Source organism: Microtus pennsylvanicus, chromosome 20 (assembly GCF_037038515.1).
Source record: "Microtus pennsylvanicus isolate mMicPen1 chromosome 20, mMicPen1.hap1, whole genome shotgun sequence".
In the NCBI taxonomy this organism is placed as follows: Eukaryota; Metazoa; Chordata; class Mammalia; order Rodentia; family Cricetidae; genus Microtus; species Microtus pennsylvanicus.
The window spans coordinates 10,167,680-10,179,133 of record NC_134598.1 but is presented as its reverse complement, the minus strand read 5'-3'; the positions used below and the strand labels follow the sequence as shown (position 1 = coordinate 10,179,133).

The 11,454-nt window shown below is 46.6% G+C and overlaps 1 protein-coding gene across 3 annotated transcripts in view; it reads left to right on the top strand.

Moving 5' to 3' along the window:
- Positions 1-44: 44 nt before the first annotated feature.
- Rbms2 (RNA binding motif single stranded interacting protein 2) overlaps positions 45-11,454 on the top strand; it is a 57,387-nt gene continuing 45,977 nt past the window's right edge. For 2 of the 3 annotated variants that reach the window (XM_075954546.1, XM_075954547.1), the window contains exons 1-2: positions 45-361; positions 7,210-7,296. The gene's annotated coding sequence lies outside the window, so the exon portion shown is untranslated. Of the gene's footprint in view, positions 362-7,209; positions 7,297-11,096; positions 11,383-11,454 lie in introns of those variants that run through there. The other variant, XM_075954545.1, reaches the window with a different exon arrangement.

The window sequence follows — 11,454 nt, the reverse complement described above, 5'->3', positions numbered from 1 at the left end:
AGCCAAGACGGACAGGGCCCACGGCCAATCATCGAGGAAGAAGAACCCTGGGAGGCGGGGAGAGTCAGGTCCCTGCGCCCACGGACTCCGGGGCGCGTCACTGCGGTGGTGGGAGAGAAACCCCTCTCTGCGCCGTCGGAGCTCGGGGAGAAGCGGCAGGGCTGGGAACGATGGGATTCTCTGGTGCAGCTGAAAATGTTACTCGAGAGAGAAAGATGAGAGCGAGCGGGAAGCAGGAGCCACCTAGTGAGCGGGTGGCGCGCCGGGGGCGTGCGACGTTCCGAGGCCAGAAGCGGCCGTACACCGTCACCTGCTGTGGGGCTGCGGGCTCAGAGCACCGCGTCACGGACGCGCGCTGGCGGTGAGTGGAGAACGCATGTCCAGAAATAGCCGCGCTTCCGTGAGAGTCGTTCCGGTGCTAGGTTCTTAGCGTGATCTGCCTGCAGTTTATTTGGTGGCTGCGGATATTCTTTCTGTAGAGTTCATGCATTAAAAGAAGTGTGGTGGTGCATGCCTTTATTCCTAGTACTTGGGAGGTAGAGGCAGGCGGATCTCTGTGAGTTCGAGGCCAGCGTGGTCTACAAGAGCAAGTTCCAGGACAGGCTCCAGAGCTCACAGAGAAACTCTGTCTCGAAAAACCAAGAAAAAAAGAAAGGAAGGAAGGAAGGAGGGAGGGAAGGAAGAAAGGAAGGAAAAGACAGCGAACATGAAAACCTTGTGTGTGTGTGCGCGCGCGCGTGCGTGTTAGTGTGTTAGAGACAGGGCCTTGTGATATAGCCCGTGTTGCCTCAGCATTCTCAAATGCAGGGATTACAGTTGTGTGCAACCCACACACATACAGAGGGAGGGAGAGAGAGAGAGAGGGGGAGAGAGAGATAGAGAAGAAACACAAAACATTATATAAATGCCCCCCCCCAATTTTATTTTTTTATTTTTGAGACTGGGCCTCTCTATGTAGCCCTTGCTGTCCTGGCACTCACAGACCCACCTGTTTAAACCTTCAGAGTGCTGGGATTAAAAGTGTGTGTGCCACCATCTGGTCCAGTTTTGTCTATTTAATCACCCACGCATCTCCTCTTCAATGAAGAACATACACAAAACTCTTTGAGAATTAAGGGAGTGATGGTCAGCACTCCAGAGCAGAAGGGCAGGTGGGTCAGTGGTTCAAGGCCATCTTCTGTCTCCTAAGGAGTCCACCCCACTTCCTCACACTTTTGTTTAGTTGGAGTAATATTAACCGCTGTTCTTGAGTGTGTATGGTGTGTCTCTCTCTCCTCAGCCTATGAAGCAGTTGTTAGGCCCATTCTGAAGCGAGGAAACTCAGAACAGAGACACCTCTGTGGGTAAAGGTGTTTGTTGCTAAGCTTGACAGCTGCCTGCATTCAAGCCGTGGAGCCCACACAGTGGAAAGAGAGAACGACATAGACAGAAGCACTCGCGTGCCCCCCACCCCTGATACATAAATGTTTAAAAAGAACGATGACCAACTCTTTAAATTAAAATTAAGACTGCTTGCATAAGAGAGCCCAGAGCTGAAATCACACAGATCTCGGGTTACGTGCAGCCTTCTCCAAAATTGACAACTGAATCAACAACCCGGGAGAAAACGACCTCGCTCCTGAAAAAGGTTATTTTATGCTGTGAGATAGAACTAACTGGTCATTGACTATTGAGCTGCCCGGGCTACATTACAAAACTCTTCCGTTTTCATTTCTGAATCTAAATGGCCCTGATCCTGGCCCAGAACGGGGTACAACCCTTGTAGATCTCACCGTCTGAGAAGCTTGGGTGAGAGGGTCAGGGGGACAAGCTCAGTTGGGCTGTGTGAGGAGAACTTGCCACAAGCGAGATGTAACCATGAGAAATCAGACGTCAAACATGCTTGCGTGTTTGGTAGGACGGCAGCTCTTCTTACTGTTCAGAGTGGGGGTTTTGTTTGAAACCAGGCGGTCTCCCTCTGTTTGTTTTTCCTACTGTTTGCCCTTCCACTCTGACTTATCCGCTCCCCTATCAGGAGCACTTCCTCTAACTCAGGGACTGACTTATCCGCTCCCCTATCAGGAGCACTTCCTCTAACTCAGGGACTACAGGTCGTTGCCCTACTTCTGACTTTGCCCTGAAAGCAAACTTCTTGGTTTTTGCTTTCAGATAGAATGTCTCCCTGATGCTCTTGAACTTGCTTTTCAAGGATGACTTGAAGCTCTGATCCGCCTCCGGCTTCTACCTCTCAAGGGCAGGGGTTATAGACCTGCGGTTGCCCTGCCCGCCCAGAGTTATTCCAGGCCAGGGTCTGAACCGAAGGATTCCTGCATGCTAGGAATCAAGCATGTAGGCAAGCGCTCGGCCAGCTGAGCATCAACGCTTTTTGGTTTTGGAGATGGGGACTAGTTACGTTGTTGGGCTCAAATTTGCCCCCTCCTGCCCCAGTCTCCCAAGCTGCTGAGGTTACACACATCTGTAACACCGTGCCTGTGTTTAATTACGAGCTTTACTACTCAGTATAAACTTAATCAACATGAGTTTGTATGTGCGGTGTATGTACATGTGCTTGTGTGTGCACAGGTGTCTTTCTCAGGGGATCTCCACTTTGATTTTAAAGATTTTTTTTTTTGAAACAGGGTCTCACTGGGTAGCCCAGGCTGGCCTGGAACTCACAGAGATTGTCTTCCTGTGCCTCCTGATTAAAGGTGTGTACCGCCATGCCTGCCTTTTCCTGTGCAGTGTTTTACCTGCACATATGCATGTACCACATAAGTACCTGGTGCCTGAGGAGGCCAGAGAGGTAACCCTGGAACCAGAGTTACAGACTGTATGAGTGCTGGGAACTGAACTTGGGTCCTTTGCAGGGCAGCAAGTGTTCTTAACTCCTGAGCCATTTCTCTAGCCCCCACCGTATTTTTTGAGTGAGGGTCTCTCATGAACCTGGACCTAGACACAGCTAGACCTTGGATGGCCAGCGATACCTCGCCTCAACGCTCGAGTTCCAGATTCCCAGTTTTTTATGTGTGTGCTGGGGGTCGGAACTCAAGTCCATATGGTCTCATAGTCAGTACTCGATGAGCTAACCTGCCTGCCAATCCTTCTAAAGATCTGTTCATGAGAAAAATGCCTTAGGTTAGGGAAATTCTAGTTATTAACCAGAAGCTATTTGCTTCATTTATATCCCTGTTTCTTTGAATTATCTATTTTATATCACTGCTAATGAGCTTCTGCTTCTTGCATTTTCCTCTTTTGTGGGAGCTGGTTGCCTATCGAACTTGCTCAGGTGCACTTTGATTTCCTGAGTCAGAGCCTGAAGGGTGAGCAGTTCAAGGCCAGCCTCTACTATACGATGATGCCCCCCCCTCCCCTCATTCAAAACACAAAAACAGAACAACAGCGAAAGTTGGAGTGACCAAGACTGCTCAGCGGGTAAATGCTGTCCGAATCTGAATCTGGCAGCCTGAGTTTTGATTCCTGAAACCCAAGTAAGGTTAAAAGTGGAGAAATGACCCCACAATATGGTCCTCTGACTTACACATGTACCTGTCCCACACCCCAGTAATAAAAATAAGATCTCCCTCTCCCCTCAAACTTCTGACCTACATTGGATCCTGTTTCCTAAAGGACGCGTGTCCTGCTTTGCCCAGCAGGTGGCAGTGTTTCTCCTGGTATTCTTTGGTGGCTTGCTTTCTCACCAGAAACACTCTGAAAAGGATGAAAATTATAGTCTGTCATTATAATGAATTTAAATTATATTTGGATGGAGTCCTGGTTGGGTTTTTTGTCAGCTTGACATAAGCTTGAGTTATTTGGGGAAAGGGAACCTCACTTGAGAAAAGCCTCAATCAGAATGGCCTGCCAACACGTGGGAGGACCCAGCCCACAAAAGGTGGCTGCCGCAAGCCAGTAAGCAGCCATGGCCCCTGCTTCAGTTCTTGCCTCAACTTCCCTTCATGATGGACTGGATAGGGACCTGTAAGTTGAAATAAAGTCTTTGCTACATCTGTTGCTTTTTGAAATGGTGGTTATTACAGCAATAGCAAGCCAAGGCAGGTAAGAAGTTAGCCTCAAGGTGGCGGTGCAGGCCTTTAATCCTAGGACTTCAGAGGCAGAGGCAGGCGGATCTTTGTGAGTTTGAGGCCCAGCCTGGTCTACAAAGTGAGTTCCAAGACAGCCAGGCTACACAGAGAAACCCTGTCTCGAAAAACAAACAAACAAACAACAACAACAACAACACACACACACAAGAAATAAAGGAAGAAAGCAGGATGAGCAAGCCAGGGGAAGCAAACCAGTAAGCAGCACTCCTCCGTTGTCTCTGCATCAGCTCCTCCTCCAGGTCCCTGCCCTGACTTCCTCCCGTAATGAACAGCAATGTGACAGTGTAAGCCAAACAAACCCTGCCCTCCTCGTCTTGCTTCGGTCATGGCGTTTCCTTGCAGCAATAGAAACCCTGCCTGGGACAAAGGATGAGCCTAATAAACCCTTTGCTCCCTGCAAGTTGCTGTGTTTTATCACATAAAACTCAGGACCGAGGAGGCCTAGCTGAGAAACTGGGTCCTGTCTAGCCTGTGGCGCCTCGCTCCTGTAAGGCCTGCCCTTGGGATGCAGAGACGGAATCAAGTTCAAAGTCATCCTCCAGAGCCACTCTGAGGCCAGGTAGGACTATGGAAGACCCTTCCTTTTAAAGAACAAAAGCAGAGGCAGGTGTGGTGGCATGTACTCACCATAAGCAGACAGTGTAGAACTGAAGGTTGGAAATTCCAGATTCCGAGCTGGCGTGGACACATACACCTGAAGCCCATGTTCTGGAGCCTGTGGATGTTTGTTTGTTTGCCATGGCCCCTAGCAAATTCTTGTTGTTATTATTTGACAGTTTTATACAGGTATTGTTTTTTTTTTTTTTAACTTTATTATGTTCGTTGGTGTGAAGGTGTCAGATCTCATGGAACTGCATTTTCAGACAGTTGTGAGCTGCCATGTGGGTGCTGGGAATCGAACCCGGGTCCTCTGGAAGAGCAATCAGTGCTCTTAACCGCTGAGCCATCTCTCCAGCCCCCTATACAGGTATTGTTAAGGCTACTTCAAGTTAATAGTTTTTTTCTTTGCTGTTTATCTCCGGGCACACTGCGGGTTGACCCCAGGTCCTGTGCGTGCTAGGCAAATGCACCATTGAACTGCACCCCAGCCCTCAGTGTTCTGGCTCATTGCCGTCCTCATGGCTTTACACTTACTGCTGTATGCTAGTGTAACCATGTGAAATTATTATTCAATGATAAAAATATTGAAAAAAATTATATATAGTAGTTTAATTTGGTAAAACCTAGTAGTTGAATTGAAGTTGATACCCCTGATGGGATCATGTGAGTTGTTTTAGAGATAGTTAGGGCTAGACAAAAATTAATGTCTCAGGTGTGAAGTAAACACATGAATAGACCCGTATCACCAATGTAGATGGTTCTGAGAATGCATAGAATGCAGTCTTAGGTCCTTCACTGACGTGTGCCTGAGAGCTCGTTCATCCTTAGATACATAGTGAGTTGTTTAAGGCCAGCCTGAGCTGCAGGAGACCTTATCTTAAAAAAAAAAAAAAGGAAATTGGGGTTCAACCTGAAGGTCAGAAAAGGCAAAACAGACAGCCACTGGCTCTTATCTCTCCTCAGTCCAAAATGGTGATCCTGTCTGCAGGAATCTCAGGATGAGACTGTGTCTGAGAGCTGTCTCCTCCCATTTTATAATCCTCTCTAGTTCTGGGATTAAGGGCGTGCACCACTGGTTTCTATGGCACGCTAGTGTGGCTCCTGGGATTAAAGGTATGTGTCATTGTTGCCTGCTCTGTAAGGCTGGCCAGTGTGGCTGTTTTACTTTTCCGATCTTCAGGCAAGCTTTATTTATTAAAATACAAGTGAAATTCCACTACAGTCTGGTCTACAGTGTGAGCTTTAGGATAGGCTCCAAAGCTACAGCGAAACCCTATCTTGAAAAACCAAAAAGAAGAAAGAAAGAAAGAAAGAAAGAAAGAAGAAAACAAAGAAAGAAAAAGAAAAAAGGAGGGAGGGGTTGGGAGATGGCTCAGAAGTTAAGAGCACTGACTGCTCTTCCAGAGGTCCTGAGTTCAGTTCCCAGCATCCATGTGATGACTGATAGCCATCTGTAATGAGATCTGGTGCCCTCTTCTGACAGGCAGAACACTGTATACATAATAAATAAATAAACCTTAAAAAAAAACATCTATGCATGGTAACTTAAAAAAAAAAACAAGTTGGATATAGTAGCACATGCCTTTACCCCAGCATTTGGGGAGCAGAGGCAAGCAGATCTCTGTGAGTCTGAGGCCAATCTAGTCTACATAGTAACTCCTAAACCATCAGTGCTCTATAGTAAAGCCCTGTCTCAAAAAGCTGGGCAGGAGGTGAAGGGGGCCTGGAGAGACGACTCAATAGGTAAGAGCTCTGGCTGCTTTTATGCAGGCCCCAAGTTCAGTTCTCAGCAGCCACAAGGTAGCTTGTAAGTCTGTTCCAGGGGATCTCTGCCTCTCCTCGTGGGTGTGAGGCAGACAAGTTTTACACACTGTGTGCACACATATGTGCTTAGGCAAACACTTCTCTTTCCTGTTGTTCGAGACAGTCTCACATAATCCAGACTACTTTGAGGATGGTAGAGGAAGATTGCCTTGAACTCCTGAGCCTCCTTCCTCCCAAGTGCCGGGAACACGCGTGGGTGCCTGGGTGCCGCCAGACCTGTTTTACACGGTGCTGAGGCTCAAGCCCAGAGCTTCAGCCATGATAGGCAAGTGTCTTACCAGCTATATCCTCAGCCTTCTTTTTTCTGTTTTCTTCTAACCTTGCTTTTCCTCTTCTCTTTTCGAGGAGAAAAATTCAATGTTTTAGATGATTTCTGTTAGAGAATACTTGCGGCAGACACGTTAGTCAACAGAACGAGTTTTTCTATCTGGAGTGGGGTGTGTTGGGGGTGTGTCCTTGGTTTTGATAGACCTTATTCCCCAGGTGCTGAGCGTGCTGAGACCATCACCTGCGTGTTGGCCGGGCTTCCTGCCTTCAAGGATACACACACACACAGGCTAGAGTCCATCACTTCTGCAGGTTCTCAGTTCTCCACCCTGATTGGGAGGGAACAACAATGGCATAACAGGCGAAGTCCATCTATCTCTAACTGCTTGGGATTCTTACTTGGTAGTATATCTTGCATTGTTTTGTTTTGAGACAGGATCTTACCGTGTGACCGAGAAGAACTCATGCAGTTGTTCTGCTTCAGCGGTGAGTGGTAGAAATTTCACGAGCGTTGTCATTCATGGTAAGGCTATCCCTGTGTGTCGGGGCCGGGGGGTCTCGTGTACTCTAGGCTGGCCACAAATTCATTATGTAATTGAGACTGTTCTCCAGCTCTGAATCCAAATCCTTTTACCTCTACATCTCAAGGGCTGGGATTCCAGGCCTGTGTAACTACAGCCAAACCGTGTTGCGTTTTTCAGAAACTAACCTCCAGGAAAATCTGGGCAACATTGTGAGACTGAGACCGTGTGTTTAAAAGAAAAAACAAAAAAGGTGTTCCAGAGAGATGAGTCTCAGAGGCTAGGCGTGTTTGCTGTTTCAGAGGCCCCGAGTATGACTCCCAGTGCCTACATTGTTTCTTGAAACCCCAGCTGCAGGAAGTTTAACACCCTCTTACGGCTTTGGCCGGCATACACACAGTCACAAAAATAAAAACTGGCTTTTTTGGTTTTTTTGGGGGTGGTGGTATTGAAATGGAATCCTACTTTGTAGCCTTGGCAGTCTTGGCTCTCACTATGTAGTCTCAAACCCAACAAAGATCTTCCTGCCTCTGCCTCCCAAATGCTTGAAGCGTGTGCGTTAGCATGTCCAGCAAGGGTGAGTGTGTTTCATCCAGTGCACATTCTAGAGAAGTTCCAAACTAGTCGCTTCGAAATCAGAAGGTATAAATGTCTCTTTTCCTAGAAGGTATTACAAATAATTTCTACTCCCTCCCAAAACAACTCAGTGGCGTTGCCTGCTATCCTACCTCCTCAGGAGAATGGTTAGGAGTTAGGAACCAGGCTGAGCAACATAGAGAGAGCCCCTCTCAAGAAAACCAAACAAAACCAAAAGAACCTAACGCTGGACTCATGGGACCTAATTATTAGAAATTGACCAGATGTAGAAAGTCGTGAACAATCCAACGAAGGAAACAGAAAGGCAGGAGCCATTCTGGAGGGTTAGGGTTCTCCCTGACCCTCCCGAGCAGAACCCTTGCACACTGCTGCCTTCCCCTCCCCCTCACAAAACCGGGGATGAAGCTCACAGGCAGATGCACTCTGCCGGACTTGGGTTAGACATCCAGCACGCCAAAAGGTGTGTGTACTCCCCGAATTGCAGTCTCTAGTTTGTGTTGTTCGTGCTCTTTGACCTCACTTTTCTATCATGTGTGTATCTGGGACATTCTGTTTCTGCGGCCCTAAATTTATTGGATAGACTATAAAAATGTAGTAGTATATCAGGGGAAGTATGACTTTTATGTGAGTCAAGACTTATCTGTTGTCTCTCCCTCCTTTCTGAGCTGGTTCTATAGCCCAGGATGGCCTCACGCTCACCAGGTAGCTGAGGATAACCTTGAGCTTCAGATGCTCCTGGGTGCTGGGATCACAGGTGTGTGCCACCATGCCTTGTTTTAAATTTTTCCCCCCATTTTTAAAATGTTCCTTTTGAAGTTCCAGAACTGTTTTTTTTTTTATCAGAGTTTGAAAGGAAAAAAAACAAAACAAAACAAAACAAAAAACAGGGCAGTCAAACTATCAGTCTTGGCAGAGGCCAAGAGGAGGAGGTGAATTAAAGAGAGAGAAAGTTAACGCCTTTTGAGTTAGGGTCCAAGAAAGCAGGTAGAGCCATCAGCAGCTGCTCTGGGGGAGAAAGTCTCCCCACAGAGAAAAAGTGCAGCTGTGTAGAGTGGAATGCTGCCTAGGATTTAAGACAGCATCCAAAGGAGAGATAAAATGGCCCTCAAGCTTTTTTTAAAAATATATATTTATTATGTATTACAATATTCTTTCTGCGTGTATGCCTGAAGGCCAGAAGAGGGCACCAGACCTCATTACAGATGGTTGTGAGCCACCATGTGGTTGCTGGGAATTGAACTCAGGATGTTTGGAAGAGCAGGCAATGCTCTTAACTGCTGAGCCATCTCTCCAGCCCCCTATAGTATAGTGTAATCTTGAATGCAACTCAGGCACTGGTTTCCAAAAAATGTTCTCTTAAGAGCTTCCATGTTGGTCACATGACACTCAAAGGGGTGCATGCTGGGAGACAGTAACTAATCACGATAACAGCTGGGTGTTCCCTGAGTGTCCTCTTCCTACAGGCTGCATAGGAAGGACTTGTTTCACTTAAAATGCTAAGAAATAGGTAACTATTTACGCCATTTTACAAGTCTGAGATACAAGGGACTGTTTTAAAAATGTAAAGACTGTTGTGTTAGCAGGTGGAGGCACCTGAGCATGGGTCTGGGACCCGAGTTCCATACCCCGCCCAAGGTAGCTGGAGGGAAGTAGCTCCAGGAACTCTGCTTGAGAATCCTTCTGTGACCACAAGCACACTATGCAATTTGAATGTGCACACACATACACACACAAATAAAAGTAAACCTTTTAAGGTTTCAAACACCGGAGGTAGTTCTCTCAGGGCGAGTAGAGGGACTGGACTAAATTGTTAACAAAACCCTGCCCCAAAATGCGGTACATTTACACAGTGGAGTACTACACAGCAGGGACAAATAACGACAGCTTGAATTTTGCAGGGAAATGGATGGAACTAGAAAACATTATGCGGTAACACAAACACAGAAAGACGATTATCACATGTACTCACTCATAGGTGGCTTTAAAACATAAAGCAAAGAAAGCCAGCCTACAAACCACAATCCCAGAGAATTTAGACAACAATGTAGACAATAAGAGAGACTTACATAGATCTAATCTACATGGGAAGTAGAAAGTATAAAAAGACAAGATCTCCTGAGTAAATTGGGAGCATGGGGACCTTGGGGGAGGATTGAAGAGGGAGGAGAGAGACAGGGAGAGGAGCAGAGAAAAATGTAGAGCTCAATAAATATCAATTTAAAAAAATAGAAAAAAGAAAAAAATCCTGCCTCTAGGAAGACAAAAAAAAAATGAATGTTTTCATCACAAATGATAAGTGTTAGAAGGGACAGATGTTTAACCCGATATAAACATTATACAGTGTATACACATAAAAACACTGGCCAATGTTGGTATATATATATATATATTGATGTTTTTTTTAAATTTATTTATTTATTGTGTATACAACATTCTGCCTCCATGTATGCCCACACACTAGAAGAGGGCACCAGATCTCATTACAGATGGTTGTAAGCCACCATGTGGTTACTGGGAATTGAACTCATGACCTCTGGAAGAGCAGCCGGTGCTCATAACCACTGAGCCATCTCTCCAGCCCCTATATTGATGTTTTTATGTATCAATGCATCATTGAGTTTGGGGCCAGTGGACGCTGCATAGTGAGACTTGACTCAGAAGAGAATAAGACAATTCTACTTTTTAAAGATTAGACAATGGGGGTGGGGGAGGGGCCCTCCTTTAATCCCAGCACTTGGGAGGCAGAGGGAGGCAGAACTGTGAGTTCGAGCCCAGCCTGGTCTCCAGAGCAAATTCTGGAACAGCCAGGTATACACAGAGAAACCCTGTCTGGGGCAACAACAGCAACAGCGACAACAACAAACTCATACAGACACACACAAATACACCAACAAACCAATTTATTATTATTACTTTTTTTTTTGAGATGGGGTTTTTCTGTGTAATAGCCCTGCCATGGTGAGATACCAGTTAATATCATTTAGATATTTAGATAGATGGGTCAGGATATGGTGAATAACAGCTTCTGAGGGTGGAAAAGGAAGTTCTTAAAAAATGTGGTGTCCCCAAGAGATGCTGTTATTTACTTTTGTGCTGTGCTGAACTCCCGTTTCCATGCTCAGTGGCCATTCCCACGATTCCCACGTCGAGGCTGTCCCCACCCTTCCTGTGTCCCTTGAGTTGAGCAGGCGCTTCCTGTCCTGTTGTAAATGAAAGCAGAGTTGGGGATAGCTCCGCATATGTTTGCTCTGCAGAATGCTGGCGCTGTCTGTTCCGTTATCACAGCGAAACGGTGACGGGAAAACCAGAAAGCAGAGCTTCATTTCAGAGAGGGTTTGGGTTTAAGGTCTTCTGGAGCGTGTGTGATGGCAGCCAGGAGCTCTGAGGCCCGGCAGTCTCCCTCCCTGTTCTGGGCAGATGGGTGGACTTCTGTGGGTCATTCCTAAGTTTTCTTTTCTTGCTACAACTGTTCCTTCGAGGGCAGACCGGAGGTGAGTTTACTGCAACTGTGTGGGATTCCTGTCTCTTACGTTCTATTCTTCTTTCCTAAAAAGTCTCATCTC